General features: G+C 43.4%; 1 protein-coding gene across 5 annotated transcripts in view; it reads left to right on the top strand.

Moving 5' to 3' along the window:
- The window catches only part of FOXO3 (forkhead box O3), a 97,303-nt gene that overhangs the window by 32,479 nt on the left and 38,673 nt on the right, over positions 1-26,151 (top strand). The gene's annotated exons all lie outside the window — the stretch shown is intronic.

The following is a 26,151-nucleotide window of genomic DNA, read 5'->3' as shown; positions in this document are numbered from 1 at the left end:
ACCAATAAGCAAGCAGCCTGAAGAGCTGTAATCATCCTTGGTCGGGATAAATACACATTGCCGTGTTTTGTAGAACTACTGCAAACACTGGTAAAATTGTCTTGAATTGCGAGAAGAGCTTTGGTTTGCTCCCGCATTGGCAGTTTGAGTCTCTCTGCCATGCAAACTAAAGGAAAGTGGAAAAGCTTTGCTGCAAGAGAGAGCCAGGCCTGGAGTCACCAACCCTTTCTGCCTAGGAGGGCGTGCTCCCCTCGGTAATGTCGCACGCAGCCACGTGAGAATTACTGGCACTAATAAGAGGTGCGCAGGTGGTCTTCTGCTAGCTTGAAATCTTATTTTTTTTTCTCTTTGTGGAGTTATATTGGTTGCTTCTGCACCCACTTAAAAGATACATGTTGGAAGGAAACACTAGGTAGGAGACAGAATTTTTTAACCTGTTCTGTAAGGGATTTAATGCACACTGTTGAACAATATATCTCATCACCTGTACACTTTAGCATATATTTCTACAGCTGTATGTAATGGTGCATCAAAATATGTCATGTGGGGAGTTTCAGCTTGAGTTGGGTTCCAGTGTGAGCCAAGCTACCGCCATTCCTTGCAGGTTCCAAGGGCAAGGCAGGGCTTCTTGCATGAAGCTAAACTTCAGGAAGTTGCAGGAATTCAGAAATTGAATTTCACTGAGAAGTAAGTAACGTAAATCAAATAACCGGCATTTTTTTTTTTTTCCTCGGAGCAATACAATTATCCAGTTGTATATGCCTTAAACATGAAAATAGCCGGGGAAGCTCTAAATACCAGAGGTGAGGGGTGAGGACAGGAGGAGAGGGAAGGGAGTGGGAAGGTGGGAGCCTCTTTTTCCTCACCTTTGTCCAAGGAGCGGAGCTGTAACGGAGGGTGTCACTAAATGGGTGATGGGGTTGGAAGATACACTTGCAAAATCTGGAAAGAGCTTTCAGTTTTGGGTGCAAAAAAGGCATCTTTGTTTGAAAGTGGTTTTGGGAAGGAGCAGAGCAAACAGCGCTATCATAATGCATCTTCTCTTCCTTGGCGTGCAGTTGTCACGAGAGATTTGTAACTCTTTTCTTGGTTCATTGTTCCCTGGCTAGCGTGTACTCTCCATTCAGTAGTGCCAGAATTAAGATGAAGCCTGCCTGTTTCAATAAGGCGGCTTTGTTGTCCAAATGGCAGCACTTGTATAGAAATTGGATTGACTCCAACAAAGCTTGCACGATACACTGCAAAACTGTTGTCATATGATCCTTTTTATTATTAAGAAAAAGTCTGTCCTCAAAAAAAGACAGACTAGTCCTTTTTCGTCTGTTTTGTTAGGGGGAAAAAAATCACCAGAAAATTCTTTCTATTAATAATTAGCTGCAAATTTGAAAACTATGCCTAATGATTGAATATAATAAAGAGATTGGATTAAGTGAAGTGACATTAATGTAGAAATATGACGGAGCCCTATCTGCTTCATTTTATGTAGCAGCAGCCTTGATTAATCAACTCACAAGTGTAAGTAAGCACGTACTGTTCAACCTTATAGCAAGAAGGGATGGGAGGTGGTGGCATGAAGGGGAGGGGAGAGATGTTAGAGTGATGCAAAGTGCTGCTGTGGTTTCTGAAAAGTATGTTTCTCTCACCTACCTGCATTTCCTCAAGATGGGGAAAGGAGACAGTTTGCTCTAAATAAGCTGTTTGAGAGAGCGAGCATCTCTTGGTATTCTGCGTTCATACAGCACCCAGTACTACAAAGTCCCTCATCCAGGCCAGGCAAAAAGTAGAATGCATCTTTATGAGAAAGACATTAACTGCAAATGTCTGTTGGTGCTAATAATGGAAATGGCTTTTTCAACTCAAAAGTATTTTATTCTCTAAGAATTTTTTTCTCCATGCTGGAATAAAGCATCTGTAAAGAGAGCACTTCTTATCAACTAAGGTCCAGGTGGTGGATTTGAAAAGAGAATTCTCCTGCTTTTATTCTTTTTCTTCCATTTATGTTCAGAAAATAGGTGAACACATTTTATTATAATTATTGATACTAATCATTAACCAAGAAATGTTATTTTAAAAATTGTGTGTTACCACTGTGGTAATATGAGGAAAAATTGCCTTAGATCTAGATGAGTTTTATAAAGGGTCTTTTTATTTTTTGTTCAATTTATTAGTGCACTTCTGTCTTAAGGTGCACTAAGAAGCCTCCTTTTGCGATGCTTTGTGACTTTTAAACTGTCTTTTCTTTAGCTTGTGTTTTGCAGCAATGTGATAATAATTGTTTAGGTTTTGCTAGCTATAAAATGTAATTGAGTTCCTGGCACATACAGAGTAGAATTAATAGATTTTAAAGCTGGAGGGACCCACTATGGTCATTGTCTGAGGTCTGTGTGACATACAGGACATAGAATTTCATCTAATAATTCCAGCATCAAGCCTATAAATTCTGACTGAGCTTGAGGGTACTTTAAAGGCAACGAGTCCTGATTTAAAGACTTGAGGTGATAAAGCTCTTGGAAGTTTTTTTTCCAGTGGTTAATTACCTCTTTTTTGAATAATAAGTTTGGTACTGCTTTTCTATTGTGAATTTGTCAAGCCACTGTTCCTGGTTTTTTGGTTTTGTTTTGTTTTGTTTTTTAATTCTATTTTTGTGTGCTAACTTGAGCTGATGTCTGCTATCAGAGATCTTCACATAGTCAGAAGGTACATATGGCCAGGTCACCTCTTGGTCTTCTCTTAGATAATCTAAATCAGTCGGACTCCTCCTGTCCTCCCTGAAAGCTGTGTCTTTTAGGGCTTTACTCTGATAGTTCTTTACTCTTCTTAATATCACTTATGTAAGTATTGCTCGTTATGGTTTTTTTTTCCTATTACAGACACTCTTAAGTTTTTTGAAATAAGGAAATTCTCTAATGCCCTGTTTATTGATCCATAAAGTACTAGTTCAACATCCATCTACAGGCACTACAAAGTATCATTTGTGTTTGGTAGGTGTGGAGGGTACGTGCTGGCAACTATTTGTGCATTACGTGACTGTAGAATTGTCTGTTTTCAGCTGCTCCGAGTTGGGAAGGTTATACGCTGGATAAGTGTGCCAGGTGATGTGATGAGAGACATATATGTCACATTTTTGAAAATTATCTCTGAATTCTCTCCTCCATCACTTCCCTGGCAGGTAATAGCTATCTGGAGACTGACACCGGGTTCCGGACTTGGGATGTTCTTGTGCAAGTCAGTTGGTGAGGCAGTGGAAGGAGCCGTGCCGTGAGAGGCGGTTGTCTTGGGGCATTTTCTAGCAGTGACGGGTGGTGGGGAATAGAAATTTGCATTTCACAGAGAACTATGGGTTTGAGGTTTTTGGCCTGAATCTGGAAAAAAGTGGAAGCACTAAAATTTTCAGTCCAGTGAAAGGAACAAAAACTGCTTTCACTGGACTTATTTTTCACGAAAATAAAATGCCGGGGAGCTCAGTTCAGTTAAAATGAAGGTACTGTGGGGGGCTGTAGGAGGAAACCAGGGTCTTGATCTGGTCTCCCAGAGCAAGAGGAAGCAGAAGTGGACCTTCACTTACCAAATGATGGCGGAGAAGTTTCACAAAGTACTGATGTCTCAGAAGCAGCTGAGAACTGAGGTCAGTCATCATTAGCCATGTAACTTCCCTATGGACACAACAATGATTGTAAGCAGCATATTGAAGTTTTCTCAAACACGAGGAGTTTCATTGGGAAGGAAATATTTAAAAGGAGTAGATGAATATAAGAAATAAGCTAGTTCAGCATAAATTGTAGGTCTAACAAATAATAATAATAATGTATAGTGAAGGCCGGTCAAGCTGCCCTCTGTAGTGTCAAGTGGTGTATACACCAGCCGATGAATAAATTGCTTCTCACAGCTAGGGACTCAGGATCTTTGAATTCAGTTTAATTGTGAAGCTAAAGGTACGGGTGTGCTTTCCTTTTGCTCAATAGCCTGCAGTGCTGCTACTCCACATGTTAGTGTCCGCTCCAGAGCATTTCTGCAGTCTTGATGGGAAAACTAGCTCGTATCTACAAATGATTTCTTTTTCCTAATTGTGACTTTTTTTCTTCAAAGTGTTTTATTTACTTGGGACATAAAAGAAAAAATATTGTTTTGTACAGTTAGTGGAATTCAGTAGTTTAATGGAGCAGGCTTGATGGATGGGCTTTTTACAACATGAGTATCTCACCTGTGCTCTCCAGTGTCCCTGAGCTGCTGGCAGCAGGAGTGGTCACCCTGTGCCATCCCTCCTCTTGGCCTCTTCCCCAGCCCCCTGCTGTGGACCACTTGTGGTTCCCGGGCTAGAGGGACCACCAGTCCCACGGAGGGTGGGGAAATTTATCATGATGGTCCTATATCACAAGTAGAAATTAAATCAGAGGTTGTATTTACTGCTGGATAAACCAGCCTGTTCAATGTGAACTGCAAGATTCAGTACTATTGGTCACTTCTTTATCTTGTATTATAAAAATTCATATGAATAAATGAAGTGCTTTAATAATATCCAGGAAGGACTTACAGGGTTGACAATGTTACTGAACAGAGGTATTAGGGAAGAATGTATTACTGAACCGAGACATTTTAAAACTCTACATTAGATGTTCATTAGGACACACACTCCCTTTGCTCATCAGATTTAACTATGAGGCTTGGAGCATCCTGTTGTCACACAGACACGTTGAGGTCAAGGCTGTTTTCCTGTCCCCGCTACCTTTAGCAGGCACGGGGTGGGCACCAAGTCTAAATGCATAGTCAGTGGCCTCTGTGTAGGCAGTGGAAGGAGAGACAGAGGGTGATTCCTCATACCCATCTTAGTGTCAGCTGAGGGAGGCAGTTGTGACCCCTAGCTTTCTATGAACACCTGACTTTTGCGTGGCCAAAGCAGGTGGTACGAAGGGACCTTTTCCCATGTTGATCTGGAGTTTTGTGAGGGTGGAACCCACTTTGTGTACCTGCCTGTGCAGAGACTTTCTTTGTAGCTTGGCACGCAGCTGTACTCCATGGGATTGGGGGCAGGAGCTCTCCTCTGCCTTTTCTTCTCTCTCACCTACTTCAATACCTACTGAAAAGAGTTTGCAAAGATGCTTCATAGTATTTAAGTCTCTCCTCTTGCTCCACAACTACACCAGTAGTATCTGTCTTTGTAACTAAGCTCTCCATGAAAGTTCATTTCTATTAGAAATTTTATTTTAATAATAGATATTTTACATTGAATTTCCTTTGTGGGTTTTTGTTTGCTTGGCATTGTAATTGAATGTACATCTTGTGTCAAAGTTCCAAAACCTCTGCTTCCCTCTCTAGACCTCTCTGTAGGGAAAGATAGATTTCTATACCTGCCTGGATATGTGGAGTGTTTTGTATTGATTTAAGTGGAAATAACGTGGGTCTTCCATCCCTTTTTCTGTATTCTTGATCCACTTTCCTGCTCTGCTGTGCATGTGCTGGAAAAATAAGTGGTTTTTTATGTTACAAGTTGGTCATTGCATTTGTAAAAGATCAACCCTTTCCAAAACCACCTCAGATATACACTTCAGCAACCATTTTCCTGGCAGGAAGATTGATACCTTATGGTGGTTTGTAGATACAGGAGCTGCAGCTCTTCTTAAAACATTGAAGCTCCAGCCTCCATTTCCCCTGGTTTTTGTTCACCAGTTACCTTGCATGGCAGTTTGCATGGGGAAGTAGCGCTGAAGCTCTTGAAGAAAAGAAGGGAAATGGTGAGCTCTGGCGTAGCAGAGCCAGTTACAGGAGGTTGCAAGCCATTTTACCAGCAAGGTCAGCAGTATGTTGGGAACCTCTTCTGCCTCCATGAGGGTGTAAAAAAAAAAAGGTCAGAGGAGACAGAGTGTAGTATAATGGGATTTTTTTTTTTTTTTAATACGTTGAAGATGGAGCTGCCATTTGTGTCATGTCTGGCTTCTGTTCCTTGAAGGTTAGCCACGGACAGGGAGGTGCTCCCATCCACTGGTGGTTAGAGCGCTGTCTCCATGCAGGGAAAGGCATGGATGTCTTCTCTCATTGGCAGGCCACTGGAAGCTCCATGGCAATTTTGGTTTGCTTCTGCCTTAATCTAGATCCACAGCTTTCCAAGTACACGGCGTGGGGGAGGTTACTACGGGTCACTCAGCAGTTTCCGAGTTCGGTGAAGCTGCCATGTAGCGCTTATTAAGGGGACGGGAGTATAACAGGTAAGCCGAGTAAACGGATTAGCCGTAAGCAGTCCTATTGTTGGCACCGCCTGGAGAAGGGTTGTGAACGAAGCAGTCATGTCTTGCAAGCGATATTCTTTCATCCCCTGATTACAGAAGAGCAGCATAAATAGAATGGCCTACATTGGAATGATTCCTGGAGGAAAGAGGCATTACGGGTACTGGGAGCAAAATGTTCAGCCGTAATACCCTTTCCAAGAAGGAGAGGAGGGAAGAGGGGAAGGAGCATTAAGCCAAGCATCTCTCTATCCATCTCTGTCTGAATGCTTGAGATGTCATGGACAAACGATTCCTTCGAGGCATGCAGCACTGCTGTTGTCTTTAGGACCTTCATGGAACAGCTTTTACCTTTAACTATTTTTAGTGGTTGACTACTGTTGGCTTGAGGGGGTGTGCATGAAGAAGGTCGCTTAAGAGGACGCCTTTGTGTTTTATTAACAAGACTGGTTGGGGAGGGATGGAAGCATCGTACGCTTCTAATGGTGCATGTTGACATCTTTAGAGAAAGCATCAATCTGCAGCACAGGAATTGCTAATAAGAATCATGGTTTGTCCCTGTAGCCCCCGTTGTCCCTGTCCAGGAAGTATATTTAGCCTTGGAGTCCTCTTTGCCCTAAACACAAGAGAACGTGGCTTGTCTGCATTGGCTGGGCAGGCGGGACACCGGCCCATGCTGTGTGGTGGCAGCCAGGGTGCATGGGGGACGGGAATGACGGCCAGCCGGTGTTTGTCCCCAGGCAGAGCACTGGTTCTGGAGGGCGAGCTCTCCTTTCCCCCGCTCTGTGGCTTGCTTTTCAGCAGAGCAGCTAGTACAGATTAGTTTTCACTGAGATACGGCATGGTATGCTTGGTGGTGTGCTTTTGGTGTCCCCCCTCCGGCCTCCTGCCAGGGTTTGCAGCATTGCAAGTGGCTGACAGTGTGGCTCGCCATGATAAAAGGAGCTCAGGAGGCTTAGGGTTGGATATTTATGCATTTGTTTATTACCTACTATTGTCACTCATATTATCCAAGATTACTCTAACTGAAAGAGCTCGGGCAAAACACAGTCACCTCCAGTTTTCTCTGTTGTGTCATCTGCACTCCTGGCCTCACTGGGGGGAAGTGGTGCCACCTGGAGCTGCCTCCCCACCATCAGCCCCTCCAGGCACTGCTGCATCTCCTGATCCAGCAAGGGCTGTGTGTGCCCAAGGCTACTCTCTCCGGGCAAGGGAGGAGAGGGTCCTCCACATCACAGCTCAAATCTCTGCTGGGTTGAATCGTGCTCTCGAGGAAACTCGCTCCACTCCCCACCTTTCCCATTCTGGCACTTAGGTACCACTTAGGTACCACAGGTATCTAAATCTGATGTCTTTCGGTCAGAAAAAGACTTTCCCAATACTGGCATCAGCCTCAGCTTTTTGCCTGGGTATAAACAAGCCCTTTCAGGTGGACTGAATGGGACTGTAAATATACAAGAGGTTATAGGCAGTTCCTGTCCCATCAGTGTGTTCCCCCCCACTACCACTCTTTTCTTTTTCTATTTTATTAAGCTAATGGGATTTCAAGCTGATAGCAGGTCTTTGATGAAAATAAAAAGACATTTGCTCTTCTATTCATTAAAGCCCCATGTAAGGTAAATGTCTTCCATGCAAAAACTCCATAGTTTGAAGTGTCTTGCTGTTTCTGCCAGGTGGAGCTGCAGGAATTAACACAGTTTTATCACCTAGAAACAATCTTTCTCTATCTGCAGACAAAAAAGATTCTGGGAGACAGAATAAAAACTCAGGTGCTTTGTATGTGGAGTTTAAGGCTGTTGAGAGAACATGTTAAGCATTAAAGGATCGGAGGGACAAGCTTCCCTCTGGGACTTGTCCTCCCTAGTGTAATCCCTGTTCTGCAAAGACTTGGGCATAGATGTCTGTGAGTCAGTTGGGGAAGCTGGGGGGAAGTGCACATCCAGAAAATGTGCATATTTGGGATCAGCTCTTCCATTCCTCCGCATCACCCACTGTTCCTGTCCATTGTTAGGGACTCCAGGGTGATCTGGGTCTGTGGTAGATTTGTTTCCACATGTAAGTGGAACAAATTTTGAGATTTCTTCAAGCGTGTATCTATCTTTTGATGTTTCTCCCACTGAGTAATAGGATTGAAAGTCACAGCAGTGGTTGAAGCCAAGTTAGAAATAGATCCCTCTTCTGACACCTCTCTGTCCCAGACCTGGCACAATGGGCAGCCCACAGCATTGCCCTGACACTAAGAGGGCCCACCGGTGTTTTGTTGGAGGCTGTGTCTTCCACAGCCACTGCCACGGGAGGTAACAAGCTCCTTCAGCAACTCGTGTTCATAAAACTCCCTAAGAAAGCTCTCTGGTGGTGCAAGGGAGGTGGAAACAGGCTAGGTGTTTTCTAGTTTAGCTGTTAGCACAGATAGATGTTAGGATCAGAAGGAACCATGTAGCCGTGTACTGTATCAGTTTATCCAAACCTTCCTATATCAGGTTGGAATCTGTTGGAAATACAGCACATTTTTTAGAAAGACATTGACTTTAAACAATTGGTCTAATAGGATTACTCATTTTCTGATGCGTTTGATTTTAAATCTTTGTAAATCTCCACATGGCTCATTTCCCCTCAAAGTTATTTTTTTTTCCACGTGAAATATTCTGCAGTTATACTGATCAGAATTCATATTTAACATAGCGTGGAAATAATGTAATTTGAGTATGTCCAATTTAAATGTGATTTTTTTTTTATTTAAAGGATTTCTATTAATGCAAGTCTTAAAATACCATGCAACATTGTCTGCAAATACAGGCATGAAATGACTGTGCTGCTGAGCTCCCTGCAATTCACCAGTGAGGCTGAAGAGCTTTCTCAATGCCTTGCAGCAGGTCAGAGGAACTACTTCAGCTGCATTCTTCTGCTGCCATTTCTGTGATTGTACATTACTTCCACCATAGGAATGATGAAGTGGTATTTCACATAATTTTACTCCTTTGGCAGTTCTTCACAGAGAACTTTGTGAAGCTGCAATGATCCATTTGAACTCCACTTCAAGCGCTGAGCGTGTCAAGAAGTGGGTACATGCCATCGGTTTTTGACCTGATTTTACATGGAGAATTAATGCGTTTCATTTCAGGAATGTTAATCAAGCCATTTGAGTTCAGGTATGAACTCTTTGCATAACTGCCTTTCGTCAAGGGAGTGAATTCACGTGACCGTGGCCTGTCCCTCCTCACTTGTGTCGTTTCTTTTTCTCACCGCAGCACTGCTCTTAGTTTATTCCATAATCTAGATTATGGCCGAAGGCAAGACCTACATAAGCATATGGTGCATGTTGCATGTTGCATTATCTGAAGTCATGAGGGTGTGATTAATGGGCTTAGGGTTTTAATTTGGCCCGTCTTATTCTCGTGTCTCTCTTCAGTGAGGTTGGAAAGCCTGACCAGTGACTGCTGGGTGCACACACCAAGTGTTGAGGTGACACTGATTTCCTTGAAGCGCTGGGCAGCTGCTGGAGGTAAACCTCTCCTGAGAGGAGGAGGAGGGGGGCTTGCTTCAAACTGGCTTCAAACAGTTTCAGATGGCATTTTTTTGTCAGATCCTAGTGTCTCAGAGAGTCTCGTTGTTTGCCTTCTGTGCTGCAGTAGAGAGAGCGGGTGGTCTAATTAATGGGTCACATCAAATGATGGCAGTTCCCTTTCAGGTGTCGCTCAGCCCTGTGGAGTGTTGTAGATGCGTCAGGTTTGTAGGAGGGAACTGCTCCCAGTGTACTTGCTATGATGGGGTTCAGCAGATGTGCAAGTCCTGACAAAGAAGAGCACATACGAGCTAGACTAGGGGATAAAGTCCTCCCCATGTTGTCAACGCTGTTAAAGTCCAGTCTGCCTTGTGCATTTGCCATCTGGAATTTGAAGAAGGACAGTCATACCTTCTTCATAAAATATAGTGCATAAAATGATTTGTTAGCGCAGTACATGGCTGTCCAGAAAAAATATGGTAGGCGTCTGTCCTGCACAAATAGCAAGAGGCACTGGCTGGCTTGGCAGCTCTTTGTGCTAGAGATGGGGGCTTTATCGTGCTGTTTGGCACAGTGGGAGAGGATGAGTAGATCAAAGCAGCAGGTGCAGAGGCTCCTGTATGCACACTATATTCAAACAGAGACTAGATTTAGTTTGCTCCTTTGGACCAAATGTCCCCATCACATATGTATGTTGAATCTTCCTGAGGAGGTGAAGTGGAGAGGGAGGCGCTGATCTCTTCTCCCTGGTGTCCAGTGATAGCATGCATGGGAGTGGTTCAAAGCTGCACCAGAGGAAGTTTAGTCTTGACATTAGGAAGCATTTCTTTACTGAGAGGTGGTGAAACACTGGAACAGGCTTCCTAGAGAGGTGGTTGATGCCCCAAGTCTGTCAGTGTTTAAGAGACATTTGGACAATGCCCTTAATAACCTGATTTAACTTTTGGTCAGCCCTGAGTTGGTCAGGCAGTTGGACTAGATGATCATTGTAGGTCCCTTCCAGCTAAAATAGTATACTCTGTTATGCCCTAATCTGTCCAAGCAACCAGTTCATTCAGGTCCTTCAATCTCTAATAAAAGATGGGAGGGCATTTGGTGCATCCCCAGAGCTGAACTTCCCATTCAGGTTTCTCTGAAAGGAATCTAGTTTGGGCCCAGCAGAGCTGCCCCGTGAATGAAGCCAGGATGTAATAGGAGGGATCATCAGGGGTGTTTGCTTCAAAACTGCTCTGGACCATCCACCTGTGTGGACACAGCCAGGGTGATCCTAGCTGGAGGCCTAGGAAGTCCATATTTCCTTTGCACCTCTGGCACCAATGGGTGCTGCGTGGCTGGTAGGGGAGGCCACTGCACCTTGGACTGCCCTGTCTGCTTCAGGTAGGGTGGTGAGAGCTCTCTAGGTGAAAACTGGTTCATTATATATAAACTAGTCTCATTATATTTCCTAGCTGCTGGGCTAAATGTTGTGTGTGTCTTTTGGTGGGAAATGGGGACCCTGCACCGCATTCATCTTTCATGTTGTCACCTTTGCTGCTTTCACAACAAACCCACAATTCATTCATAAAATCTCGAATGTGTAGCCCTGAGTATGGGACATGCTTGTGAAGGTACGGTTTGCTGTCAGCCATGCTACCTCGATGATATTTCAATGGCAATAGAAAGATTATGTATACTTGTAGCTCATCTTAGAAGGAAGAAAAGGTGAAGCTTCGGTTTCCAGCCAGCTTGCTTAAGGTAGTGAAACTGGCTTTAGAGATACAGAAAATGAAGTTGTATCTCTTTTATCCATGGTGTGGTGTTCAAACAAACTAAATTAGAAGCTTTGTTTGTGGACCGATAGTCAAAATTCTAAGTTTTTATTTATCTTGGAAAGATCTAATGGTTTGTTTTTAGTAATAACAATTCTGCTAATTTTTATGTTAGGCAGCCAAACGTTGTTGGCTTAGGTATCTGTGTCCCTCAGAACTGCTGTTTTTAATTTTTGGATTTGGAACAAACCCAGCATCCTAAGTTAAAAGCAAAACTTTTCTCAGCAGGTTGAGACAAAAAAGAAAGCGATTGTATCACAGAATATATGCACTTAACAGCGGAGGTTTTTGATTCCATGGTTACAACAACAAAACCAAAAAAACCACGCATATAGCTAGTTGGTGATTTTATTGTTCGAGTCGGATGGCCTTTCTTAAAATGAATTTTAATGGACAAGCAAGAAAGAATGTATTGCTGTACTTGTGCAACTGAAATAGGATTGGAAAAACACACAGAATAATTGGGCACATCCTGTACTTAGTGAATCACCGAGCTAGTGCAATAAACATTGCTGCATTCGGGAATTTAGATCTATAGCCTGCTTTTGCCAAGGACATTGGGAATTGCTTGGGATTGCAGATGATCTGCAGCAGGGGCTACCTGAACTCTGCTTTGAGCAAAGTTTTCCTTCTTTGCGTATTTTGTGTTCTGAGGTAATTTTTTGTTCTGTGTCACAGGCGTTAGTCCAATTCTGTGACACCTCGCATCTGCTTAGACTAACTCGGTGGAACCTAAAAGACAAACCCAGAGCCGTATGTAGCAGGATCTCTGCAGGCATTGGCATGGTAAGGGAAAAAGGTTTCTGAGCACCGACAGAGGCAATCTAACCAACATCTTCCTTCAGAGAAACAGTCTTTTGTCTTCAAACGTAAAAACAAAAGCTACAGACATTTGATAGCTTCAATATTGTTTGCCAGCTAAGAGGGATAAACTTGTGAACATGTTTAAGAAATTACTGAATTTCCAGAAAACAGGCTGTTATTTAAGAGACATGAGAAACCATTACGAAGCCAGAAACAAACACAGCATCCAAATCTGCTCTTGAATACACACGTGGCTCTTGCAAATTCTGAGAGAGCTGAACATGCACAGGCTTAATGGGATCCTGATGGAAATCATCCAGGGCTGGAGTCTGGCTCCTGGTGAAACTAGGACTGCTGTCTGGCTAGGACTGACGTTCGGGTCTCAGGCAAACTGGTGGAGATGTTTTCTTCCCTCAAGAAAATCTACGTTTAATTGTCAGCCAGAAAGACAGGATGGCTTGTGTGCAAGACTTTTTGCAGTGTTGCTTAGTGTTAGCTCTGGGCTTCTTCCATCTTCTTTACTCCCCCAATTCATGATAGTCCTTTTAAGGGCAAACTTTACTGTTTTTCCCAGTAGCAGAGGGATTGAATCAGGTGTAAACTGAAGGCGGTGCTCCTCTTGTTTCACCCGGGGAGGACAGCTGCCATCCAGGAAACACAGATGTCATGCATATCTGGTACCATTGAACTGAATGGCAGAATGTAGGTTTTCAGTCAAAGCAAACAGTAGTTTCCTCAAGTGTCTGCAAACATGGATTGGTAAGTCCCCATAGGGTCTTTTACAGTTCTGCTTCATCTAGGGAGCTAGAGTCAAGAAACTAGGAGTAGGTTGGGAAAGTCTCACTAGCCCCAGAGAAGTGCTTTTGTTTAGAGCAGCAGGACAGACATGAAGAAATGGTATCACCGAAATGTCTATGTTAGCAGAATTTCTGGAGGTTAAACTTTAAAAGCGTAGCCTTTTTTGTTAAAGATGTAGCCTCTCTTGGGGGAAGAGAGAAATGGATTAAACCAGGATAAAGCACCTGCTGGTCTTCTCACCCTCCTGGATAAAAGCCATAACAGTTCAGGACGTTCCTGGGGAGGGAAATAAATTTTCTGCTCTCCTCAATGCAATGCAGATGCGCCTATGGCCATACAGTAAGTGACTCATTCTGTGGCCATCTTTTTAATGATGAGACTATTATGTGCTACATCGCCCATTCAGGCGTTTTGTTTTCTAATTCTCTACCCCTGTTTCCCAGAAACATGAATAATGAGGCTTTTAGCAGAGAGGTGGAAATGCTTCCTGAGACACACCGCCAGGGTAGGACATGCTATTGGTTGATGCTGTGGATAATATTAGGGATACAGGGGCATAATTGCCTTGAACTTTTGCTCACCCCTAAAATGAAATCCAAAGCTTTTTTATCAAGTTCAGATAAGGTCCCTGCCTCTATTTGGCTGTCTAATATTAGACCTCTGTCCTTCTGTGTGGTGTCTCTTTCCATCTGCTTGGAGTTTCAGGTGGGAATGGCAGGACATTGCGGATGCAAGAGTTGAACCCTGGCCTACAAAACCCAGCGAGCTCAGACAATAAGGGAAGGAAGTTTGTTACTCCAAGAGCTGCCTTTCCCACATCAAGTAGATTTGCATCAGGCAATTGCATGAATTAGATCTTGATCTTCATTACCATAAAATACAGCAAGAAAAATCCCGTTTCTGAGAGTCTTTCTACTGTACACAGATACAGATGTAAAGCACCGCTCTGTGCACAGCAAACAGGACTCGTATGTATTTTATTAATGTAAGTGTAATATAATTATTCTCTTGTCCATCTGGCAGGTGGTGTTTTCATTAAGAAGTGAATAATCTAAGCTATAGGCTCTGTAGAGGGGGATGAGTATGGAGGAGATTCAGGTCATCTGCTGTGAGACCATAAATAGAAGCTAACAAGGGAGCCCTTGCTGTCCTTGTCTACTAAAACTGAAAATCTGTTGCTTTTATTTTTCCTTTAGCAGACTGCTTGCAAGCTTAGAAGCTAGTCTATTAATGAAATCTTTTCACTATCATGCAGTTTAACTCCTCATTTATGGTAGTGGCTGGAGGCACAGTGTGAAAAAAATAGGTGTTATATAAGAGAATGAAAATTATGTCCTTATATAAATGACCATGAAGATAAGATTAAAATCACGCTTCTGGAGGCACCTGGTATGTCTCTGGGTGCAAAGTACCATTTGAAAAAGAAATATGGATTACTTAAGTGTGTTTATTCATGGAGAAGGTCCTGATTAAAACAAAACAAAACAAAACACACACAGAAGAACAACAAGCCTGAACTGTCCTCCAGTAATTTTTGAGAAGTGTGGTGTGTGGAGCTTTCTGAAGGAAATCTGGTTGCTTTCTGACCGTCTGTGTGGCATCTTCTGTTTCCAGACAATTTTCTGATGTCCACATGGAGACAGGAGCAATTTCCTCTTTCCACGTCCTAGCAAGACTTTTCTTGGCACAAGTGACAGCGCAAGGCCTAGTTTGAGTTTTGTCCTGGAAAGATATAAATATCTTGGCCCCATCCCAGGAACATTCAAGCAAGGATTAGGTTTTATTTTTTATCTGGTAACATTCAGGGAAACCTATCAGGGTGACCAGGCTGGGAGGGGTATTCATTTAGTAAAGCTTGTAAGTCAAGAAGAAAACTGAGCTTTTAAATAATTTTTATTATTTTTATTCTATCATGTAAAATTTAAGAGGGGATACTGAAATGGTGCCAAGCATCGTTTCTTTGTGTATGGTGTAGGTATCACCAGACAGAAGGTTAGAGATTGTTGTTGCCCTTTTATAAAGGCACGGATTTCCATTCAGATGGTCTTGTTCTTTCCTGGAGGATCCTGCTTATTTTCCTTCCCAGTAAAGCTGAGGTTCAGTTGCTGTTCAGCCAGGGTGGAGCACGGAGGCTCCGTACCACCACTTCCAAGGAAACACCTCCGAGGGTGCTCATCGCCCTGGCTGCAGATAATGGGAAACTGAAAACAAACCTGAGTAACAACTCCTTGAAAACAGCTTTAGAGGCTGGGTGCCAAACAGTTTAATGCTGTCTGGAGGTGCTAGTGTGATCCCTTCTCATTAAGGATGGTACTGAGAATACTTGAAAGGAGATATTTAACTACTGCCCAACTGACTCAGTACAAGGAGCAATGGGAGTAGGGACAGTAAATAGAGCATCCCAGGCAAATGGTGAGCTAGAGCTTTGCCAGGCTGTGATAAAGCATGGGTGACCCTCTGCCAGACATGCTCTTTCCTCTCTATTTAAAGATGTTATTTATCCCACTGACTTCATGAGGTGTTATCTGGAAAGGCTCGCTGTGCAGATCAGTCTTTACCCTAAGCCTCCTTTGATACACTTTGCTTAGGGGGGGCTCCTCAGTTTCTGCAGGAGTCAGTGATCTCAGTGTTTAACAGTTTTATTGTTTCAAGCGAGAATCCGCTTCTCTGAATGCATCAAGCCTCAGTCATTTTTATGTGTGTGTGAAGGTCAGTGAGCTTGTCAGATACCCTATTGTAAATCCTGTCACTAAATCAATTTCTTTTAATTAAAAAAAATGCGCTGCTCTTCAGAAGAAGTGCACCCTTTCATCTGGACAAAACCCATTATATCCCAACACAAATACGATAGCCGTGAGCTCTCTGCTAGTCTCACGTTGGCTGCTTGTCTCAGCTGGTAAGTTTGTGGTTTGGAAACCTTGGTGGTCAGAAGGGGCTGTGTTTTCCCTTCCTCTGAAGGAAATGGCTGGTGTTATTACATCTGTCATCATCTAACTTTGCAACATCAGAAGCAGAAAAAGTCAATAGTGCAAAACAGGTAGCCAACAAGTGAGAGACATTCAAGCCCCCTCCTCACTCCCCCTGTGCCTGCACCACCAGCACTCAGAAGTCTGACACAACGGCTAAGAGCAGGACAGGATTTCACATTCATTTTAGTAATTCCCTTGGGGTTATACTCTTAGATGACTTAATGACTTAGTGTGTGCCCCGTCTGGAAGATAAGCAGGCATAATTCATTGCAGGCAGGTCATTCATCCTTTGAGATAACCAGCAACTACACGCCATAGGGAGCAGGGAGATAAAGATACTATACATCAGCAGCAGTAGTTCAAGGTTTCAACCTCTCCGCCTCCTTCTGTGACCCAGAAGTCATTTGCAGTTGATTATTCAGCCATTTGCTTTCTTTAGAGAGAAATACACTGGCAGTGGTTGGTTGAAATGAATACATTTTCCATTCTGCCCATGCCTTTTAGTGCAGCCATAGCATATCTCTCCCTGGAAGTACGCATCCTTGTGCCGCTTAGAGGCTTTATAGCTGCATTAAACGCTGGTTTTGAAAATTGATTCCAGATTTTCTGCTGTTATTTAAATGGGACTGATGTTCACCTACTGCTTGGGATGCTTACATTGTTTTCAGTTTCAGTCCAAGAGAAACTTTTAGGGGTCCTGTTTATGTGTTAGCAATATATGTGGCCCAAACTGAGGCACAAAGAGAGAATGATTGTGTATATAACACAATAAATTACATTTCTTGGTTTTTCTTGTAAAAATAAAATTGCTTTCAGTGTCAGCAGGTACGTTTTAAAACTGAACAAGTCACACAAAATGGTGCTGCTCCTAAGCCAGCAAATATTAGGATCAAACATACAACGTGACCTCTCCCTAGTTAATGTTCCCTCCTCTGAAAATCTGTAGCCCAGGAACAGAAATATTGAGATATATTGTATTGCAAAAATAAATTATTGACTCAGCAGGTACTTTATGATGACTAAGTCTCAGTGAAATGTTTTTCTCTTGTCTACATGCACAGCAAAAGAAATACCAAGTACAAGTCTTTTGATACGGACATATGATGGCCACGGTGTCGTTCACAGTCTGTGATGTTGCTTTATTTGAGGAGGAGGGAAGGGAGAGAGAGAAAAGTCTATTTTTGTTTGTTTGTTTTCTAATTACTTGAGCTATTTTTTCTTCAACTCAGCAACTCTGAACAGTACATACTGTACTACTGTAACCAACCAACAGTCAGGGATGAGAAGTCAGACGATGGTGATGATAAAAGTAAATGTCCTGCATTCTCAGAGGGATTGGGAGGAGATGGAAGAATTAGTCTCATTATGGTTTTGTGTGGTGTCACAGTCCCTTTCTGCATCAATGCTATCCTGTATGTAGTCTTTAAACCTGTGTGTCTCAAGTACTAAAACCAAACAAGAAATCAGAATACTTTTCACATATTATTTTCATTTATGAAACCCACTTGTTTAGGTGATGAAAACAAGAAACGACGCTGCAAAGAAAATGAAGGAGTCTTATTGTTTTCAGTAGTGCTTACGGCCTGTTTGGAGAGTGTCTTAAGAATGGAGTGGAGAGTGATTTTGATTGACATGAAATTATTTGATAATTGACATGAAAAAATGTGATTGATATGAACTACCCCATACCTCATGATGCTTTCCTGTCAGTCTGCATGCTACACAATAAGAGTTATACTCATCATAGCACACCTTTCCTTGGTTGTCTCATTCAAAATGGTTTGAATCCCAACTTTCAAGGTGAGCACTTTCTAATTTTCAAAGCGTTAAGTTGCATTTGTGCTTTCACATAAGGAAACACTCAGGCCTGTAATGGATTGCAAGCGATTCTGTCTGCAAGGGGAAAAAGTGCAGCCTGTGGACTGCTTTGGTGCAAGAGGGGATGCTCACTAATGCACTTGTCATCTTCACGTTCTGTGCCAACCTCCTTCATTAATGCAAGACATCCACACGTCAGGATATGTTTAATACAAGACTTTCTGGATTCTTGGGGGAAGAACTTCACTTTAGCAAGAGTTGGTCACTAGAGTTAGTTGCGTATGAATTTTAAGCAGGATATCCAGACACAAGAGTTGGTGTTGGTGGTCACTGGGGAGCCAGTTCTAGAGACCTTCTTTCAAAGATGCACGGCCCCTCAACAATTAAGAATTGAAAACTGTTTCTTACTCTGTCTAACAGGCTAAAAGCCCTGCAAAGTGACAAAATTCTCCTTTCCAATGTGGTCTTCTGAGATGTTTCAAGTGATGAGGAGGCTTTGTGGAAAGACAGTGAGGTTCTTGGGAAGGATGGGCTTCCTATCCAGGTTCTTGCATGGGTAACAGCTCCCATCTGGTTCATTTCTAGAGGCTGCTGTTAGAGATTTTCAATGCTTGATCCATGCTCTTGCTTCCAATGTTCATCACAGTATTAGAAAACCTAAATGTGTCCTCCTGCAGCCTTTAATTACATGATAAAAGCCATGTCTGTTTTAAAGCCTATTCTTTTTCCAGATGGGGTGACCTGTGGATGGCATTCTCTTAAAAAGGAATAGGTCTTCACATTTGCTGTTGCTGGCTTTCCCTTCTTCTCTGTTCCTTACCATATTTTTCTTTCGGTTCAGAATGGTTCTCTGTGATTGTAATTGCACTAAGTACATTCAGTAATGCAGAAGTGACCTATTTTGTGCACAGTTTAGCTGATTCGGCAGTCGCCTGTAGGGTTTCATAGCAACGTTCTCCAGCCACTCCTTGGCTTACAAAAGCCCGATAAGTTAAGCATGGCCAGCACAACATACTGGAGGCAAGGAAGGTTCAAGGTAACGGAGGAGGATGAGCCATACAGGCGTGAATGGGTTGGACCGAGTGTTTATAAGGCAAAGTGGAGGCCTTTGGACAGACTGGGAGGACTAGAATAGCTGTCATTAAATGTATTAAACTGTTGGAGGTCCTTTGTACAAATTTGTTAATACTCCAGTGACATGGCCAGATATTGTGCCCCTGTAGGCTTAGCAGTTAATGCATGATACCTCTGGCATCTGAGGTACGTACTCTGCTATAAAAAAAAGGATGAGCTGGGACCCATTACCATAAACACTCTCTGCAGCGCTAGTCCTGGTAACAGATTGTTCTGTGCCTCATTAAAAAGGCGATAGCACTGTCAGAGGAGTCAGTGCTTCATTTTACCGTGTTTGCTACATAATCAGTTAATTTTGCTTAATAGTGCATTGCATCGCAGATGTGGAAAAGGGCAGAGTCGCTTCACTTTCTGCATAAAACCTCCACTCTGGCGCAGCTGAAATTTTCATGGAGTGTGTTAGTAGATGAGCTGACCTCAGCGGTGTCCCTGCCTTACCCCTGTCCTGGGTTCTCCCAGCAGTGCTCTGTCCAAGCTCCGTGCTTGGAAAGATTCAAGGTACAAGTTCCTCAGGCTGGAAGCTACACATAGATGTATACGTGAGAGTGGTCACTCAATGTCTGCTGTTCTTGTGCTTTTTCTTTTTAATCTTGCGTAAGGCACTGTCAAGGACTTCCCCGCTTTTCATTGGGAAGTACTTTGGTGCCTGTCTTTCATCTAAGCATTACCTAGAAAATGAAAGTTTGAATTACTGATTTCTGAGGAGATTAATCCAAATATATCTATCTTAATGTAGATCTTTACATTTTACTGCCCTTTGAGTGCAGCTTTTGGGAAGATTATTAACAACTCAAATACAGTAAAGCAAACTATGTGGAGAAGCTGAGTTTAGATGCTGTTTAGGGACAGATTATTAAAGATTACAACTCAAGGTTTTAGAAGATCAGCATATTACACAGTAATATGGCATATCCAACAATTAGTGCTAATCGTATACTGCTTAAATTTGTAGTGAAACTGGATATGTGTAAATGGTTTTCTTCAGATGAAAATTAATACATTCCAAATAAGTAAGTATATTCTGTACTTACATATCCCAGTCTGAGAGTATTATAGGGATCTAAAAATAACTGAATTTATCAACTCTTTAGTGTGGTGTGAACATCTTGTTTAAAAAAAGGATAAACATGCAAAAAGTAATACTAGATGTCTGAAGGATCCCTGTTCAGAAAAATAGGTAGACATGTAATTAAGTTTACCTTTCTTCAGAAAAGCAGGCAAGCATCTGCTTAAATCTAAATGTGCTTAAGTTGTGTTTACTTCAAGAAATACTTAAGTATGTTTGAAGTTAATAATCCACACAAAAGATTTTCCCCAATAAAGACCTGCATACACACAAAGGGAGAAAGGCACTTCAAAACTTAAATATGATTATAGGTGTAAGTGATGGGTTTGATTTGAGAAGAACCTGAAAGAAGTAAGTGCACAAATCTAATTGAAATTCAATGAGTCTGGAGCATCTAATTGTCTTGGATCCCTCTGAAAACCTCAACCCCTTTTAAATGCTAACTACTGGGCAAGGTGCTGGCTCCTATGAACTGATTTTACATTAGCACACCAATACCTTGCTGGATGTTTCTCCACAGATGCTCAGTGTGAGAAAGTAACTCTCTGCGTATGGTTTCTCCATATTGCCAAATACTGGTGTTGCTTTGAATATTTTTGAGAACTAAAACCCACATCAAAATCCCAGTGTGTTTACCAACTTTAGTGGTTTTCACCCAGGGATAATTGCAGAAGATAAAGGGCAGGGGTGGAAATGACTATTCCATTGCATAGCTATGAAGTTATGAGCAGAAGAGCCTTTTAGACTCTGGCAAGGTCCAGGTGAGATTTTTAATTAATAGGTGCCTGACCTGGCCGCCTATCTTAGTCCAGGCATCCTACGCAGGAAGATTTGGATCTAAATATTGTATTTTGTGCTTTCTCCACTTTTGAAAGATGAACCAAAACTTAAAAAAATCCTTGTATTTGGGGTGTTTGATCAGACTGATTCCATCTGAAGCAATGGCTGCAGCTTCCCAGGGGATGTTCCAATGCTCACTGAGGGTAGCTTCATCTCAGGGCACAGAGGGGAGTGCTGCCTCTGACAGCCATGGCTGCCATGGCAATGTAAGCTGACCCTAAGAAGGGCTTTGGTTGTCCTGTGTCCTCCCTTTTCTCCCCACGTCCCCCATGGTTTCCTGTTTCCTCCCTTTCTCCATTCTTCTTCTGTTCAGCAGGCCAGTTCAGAGAGCTGATCTGGCCAAAATCGGTCAGGAAGAAGAGAAGGGGGGGAAGACAGACAGTGGGAGCCCTGTTTGGACCATTGCCACCCAACACGAGCCTGCACTCACATCGTAGTGGTGGAGCTGTGTGTACACAGGTAGCTCTCTAGACTGGGAAACTACTAAGGGTGGAAAATGATACACCAGGGGAAAAGCAAGAGTATTTTTATGTTGGGCTGGTTACCCACTCATGCAGCCACCTGAGCAGCTCAAAAAAATCCCAGAAGCCAGTACACAGACAGGCCTGGGCAGCCGGAGAAGAGACCTGCTTGACGCAGCATTGCCTCTGAAGGACATGTTCCTCAAAGCACAGCTTTTGCCCTGCTTGCCAGTGACCTGTTTCACAGCTGTAGCAGCAGAGATGCGATGCTGCTGCAAGCAGATGCATTGGGACATGAAGATGAATGCCTTTAAAGAGAAGGAGGAAGGTTTGGGGGTGACTGGCGTTAGCTCTTAGATCAATAGGATGGGAGTCTCATTAGTGGGCTGCACCAGCCCTGTGCTTGAGCCATGTGGCCCTTGGGGTCTACGGCCACGGGTGGGCAGTGGCATGTGCTACTTCCAAACTGCAGGTTGCTCAAATCAAGGGGTCTTGTGTAACAGGCCTACAGGATCTCTGGGATATCTTTTATTGTTTGGGTTTGGGTTTTTTTTTGTTATTATTAAAAATGACTGGCAGCAATATGCCTTTCTAAAGTTGGCATACTCCATTAGCTCTTCCACTTGCATGTAGACATACAGTCAAACTCACGCAGCAGCCTGTCACTAGTAATTTGTATTCTTTGTTTGAGAAGCAGCCTATAAACAAAACCTGTTTGCTTCTCCCTTTTGTTGCATTAAGCTGTTGCTGAGGGAATTTCAGAGGCATGGATGGGTTAGGTACCTGATTTCTACTGACTTGAGTAGGAATCAAGGCACCTACTACTGCCTCTGCTGACTAAAAATCTCCCCACAGGTTGTGGCTCACTGGAAGCTTCTTAATTTAGTTTGGAAAAGGATTAATAAGTCTTTAACTAAGGAGTACATTCTTTTTGGGGGTGAAGGCCTTGTCTCGTTAAAGCTTTTAGTATGCAAGCTAAATAAAATGAAGCCTTAAATACTAGGGCTAGTAGCAGCTTCGTTACGTCTTTCCTTTAGTCATGTATTTCAACTGCAAGGGAGCGAGGCAGACAGCCAGGACTTTCTGCAGCCCTGCCTGGTTCCTTCTTTTGTTAAATTTGGTGATGGGGGGGACCTGTGTCTCCATGGGGCTGCTATACCAGGCTGGCTTCTAGCTCGGGTAGAATTCACCAGAGCTGGGGGAGAGAGGCTTGCAGGCAGCAGTTTACATGTGGGGACTTTTAAAGCTGGGTCATACCTGTGCTCTGTGTGTGATGGCTGCTCCCTGGGATCTTTTTCTGAGCCTCACACCTTTTCCCAGGTTGTCTCCTGCAACACCAAAGTGCTATTTCTCAGTTACTTTTTGTTTTGATTAAGGCATTTAACCCTGGTTATTATATTTCTTGGGGGGGCACGGACTGTTAGATGCACGAGGAGTTTGCAAGTGCTGGAGAAATACTGTCACGCAGGTAATAACAGGTTTTGCATAGTTAGTAGGTTTCAAAAGCTCACACCAAAGCCTGTTTTTAAACAGGGAACCACTTTGAAGGAAGCTGAAAACATCTTGCATAGTGCAATCTGCACTTTCTATCTCAAAGCTTTTCCTGTCTCTTTATAGTAGCCAGTCCTTGATATAGCATAAGCACCATAAGAACTTAATTTTCCCTAGATGCTGTTATGTTTAAATCAGCGTAAGTTAAAACGTTTAATAAGTTAAAATTGCACATGCAGTGTAATTGTATTTCTGTTTAGCTCTCTGCGGCTGGGTTTAACACCCAGGCATTTACAGGAGTCCTCTGCATCATGGGGCATGTTCTGCTCTCGCTCTGTTTGCCGAGCTCCTGCTGGTGTGAGACAGAGCTCCTGTTAGAGCTGCAGGAGAGGCCAGGATTGTACCTTTCTTTTTAATAGCTGCCTATTTTCTGAGGTGCAAGTTCGGATTTCACAGCGCTGACACGGAGGTTAATGGTCAGGATCCCAATCAGTGCTGTGTGGCTGTTTCTGGACCCGCTGCCTGGGGTGCTGGGGTGGGAAAAGTAGGTTCTGCCCCGCTTTGCTCCTGCAGGATACCTACAAAGTTCATCTGCTTTTAAGCTCGTTTGCACTCACTTCTTGAACAATGTATGCTGTGTGCATTGTTTGTTTTTCAGGCTTTTAGTCAAGCAGAAAGGCAACCTTTTGCACTTACTTTATGCCAAAAGCAATGGAAGTATTTTCCCCATGTTTGTAATTGGACTCAGTAATGAGCTTAACCATTTAGTACCTGTTGTAAACTCAGAGGAAGGGGAGGGGTTTAAAAATTATTGTAGTTTAGGCATGCACTGAAATGTACTTCTGCTTTATTGGGACGTGCACAGGTATTCTGGGCAGTAAGAAATACAGAGGAACTTACAGTGAAATCTTAAGCAATTATTAGCGTGGATGATTTTGATATGTAGATTAATATATGACAAATGATATATGTTCAGGTTTTTGAGCCAAGGCTATAATTCAGCTAAGAGGCTTGGTATAGTACAAATGAAGGTATGATCAAAACTGTCTCTCTTTTCCTTTTTCCTACATCTTTTCTAACCTTTTTTCCAGTTCCTTGTTGGGCTCTCTAACAATACCAGTGGAAAAATACAAAAGGCTAATGGGCATAAGCTGTGATTTTCATGTCACTCTGCCTATATATATACGGGTTGTTTTTTTTTTCCCCACCAATTCTATATGTCTTCAGTGGAAAGGAGCTAGCAGCAATACTGAGTCCCAGGAAAGGTGCTTTCATTTTGCAGTTGAGAGGGCAATGCAATACTACAGTGTATTACAGGCTTGGAATAGCCCTTACTACCATCATTAGTATTAAGATTAATGCCTTGACATGTGAAATATTATTTTGCAGTGTCAGTCAGTGCAAGCATCCCTGTTGCACTAAATGTAAGGAGTAGCATATTGGGCTGGGACAATGGATTATCTGAGGGGAAAAAATATGCAGACTGCAGTGTTTCCTATAACATACTGTTTATTTTCACCATTTACCCAGGCTGACTTTTTCTGGCAAAAGCCCAGCACCTACACCTGAGGACTCTGTGCCAAGCTTGGTAGGTCTGACAAAAACAGTACAGCAACATTGATTTTTAAAAAATTATTATTATTCCCGCCCCCCAAGATTTTTCTGTAGGAAAGGGCAGCATGAAGGCTCTTCACTAGCATCACTAGTGACATGGTGCAATAGCCTCACCGCTGCCTTATTAGCACAGTATTACGAACATGTTTCATGGAGTCTCCATCAAGAGCATTGCCAGCTTTCAGTATGTAGCAGGAGGAGCAAGGTCTCCACTAAGAGACCTTGAGTTACAGGGCGGTGGGGTGAAGCTCACACCTTCTACAGGCTGGGCAGGCAGCCGTGCTGTGCTGTGCCAGTGGAGGTTCACCCTGGAAGGAAGGCAGGTGGTGTTGGTCCTGCCAGCCCTGCCCCGAGGGCTGTGTCGGGGACAGATGGCTTCATCCTCTGGATAAGGCAGGAGACATGGCCTGATCCCATGGGTGGTATTAGAGCCGGAGACTGCCGAAGGAGTGCACCAAATGAGTTTATATCCTGGCCGTGCACCTTGCTGGCTGGTGGCACCCTTTTGGGAAGCGCTGGTGAGCGTCCCATCCTGACAGTCCCGAGCTATGCCTGTGGGGTGCTGTCTGCCCCCCTCCAGGCTGGCTTTCCCTGCCCCCTGCACACAGCTGACGCTGCTGGACTTGGGGTGATTCCCCAGCCTGACCCCTTGCAAGCATTGGCATGGCTTTTCCCCTGCATCCCCTGAGAGAGGTGAGCTTCAGCATCACCCTCCTGCTGCTGCAGCCTCGGGGAGAAAGCCCCTCAGGGGGCTGTGGTACCAGCAAGGTGGTGGGTACAGAGCCTGAGCCCTGGCCACTCGGGCAGCCCCCCGGCACGGCATGGGCATGCTCGGGTGCCTCTGTTGTGGCTTGCACGCCTGCTCGCATCCCCTTGGGTCTGGGCTGTAATCCTGGCTTGAAATTTTAAATATTGACAGAGTTAATTCCTGACTGCTTCAGACTGCAGAAACTGGTCTCTGATAAGGCTGTGTTTAATAAGGATATTTGTGGTAAAGAGCTTTGTTGGCTAGACAGAGCTTTACCTTGCTGAGCTCTGCTCTGGCGGGTGAGGAAGAGGAGGTCCCCTCCTAGTGCACTCCCTTCTTGCAGCTTGTCAGTACAGTGGAGTAGGAGACACAGCAGGGTGATACCTCTTTTCTTCCCCCTCCAAAATAGACACAAAATACCTTTACACAGTTGGCTGCAAGCAGCACGAGGAGCCAGAGTAAGTGTACTGCTGCAGTAAGCCTAAGCTCTTAAACAAATGCCAAAAATAAAAGCAGCCTACCTTACTTTTTCCACCTTACATAGCAGTTTCCAACCACATCAAGTGAAAAGTCTAGGTGGGTGTATAGTGTTTATCATCACTGAGTAATACCCATTACATTAGCTGGGACATTTGTTTTGTTCCTGACTGCTGGTTTTAAAATGGGTTTAGTGAGGGCAGGAAGAACGATTTAAGTTTATATTATCACCTAAAAGATAGGAGGGTGTTCCTGATTTGGGGAAGAAAGCTGGGAATGTAAGTAATACTACTTCCCCGCCCCCCCCCCTTCCACTACCCACTACCCCTGCAAGCAGGTTGAAAGGCGAAAGTGCAGAGTCCAGCAATGCAGGCTTGCTTTCTGTAAGAGGTGGGGTCGGAGT

This window comes from Phalacrocorax carbo, chromosome 3 (genome assembly GCF_963921805.1).
Source record: "Phalacrocorax carbo chromosome 3, bPhaCar2.1, whole genome shotgun sequence".
Classification (NCBI taxonomy): Eukaryota; Metazoa; Chordata; class Aves; order Suliformes; family Phalacrocoracidae; genus Phalacrocorax; species Phalacrocorax carbo.
Note: the sequence above shows the minus strand (reverse complement) of the source record. Positions and strands in the feature narration are given on the sequence as shown.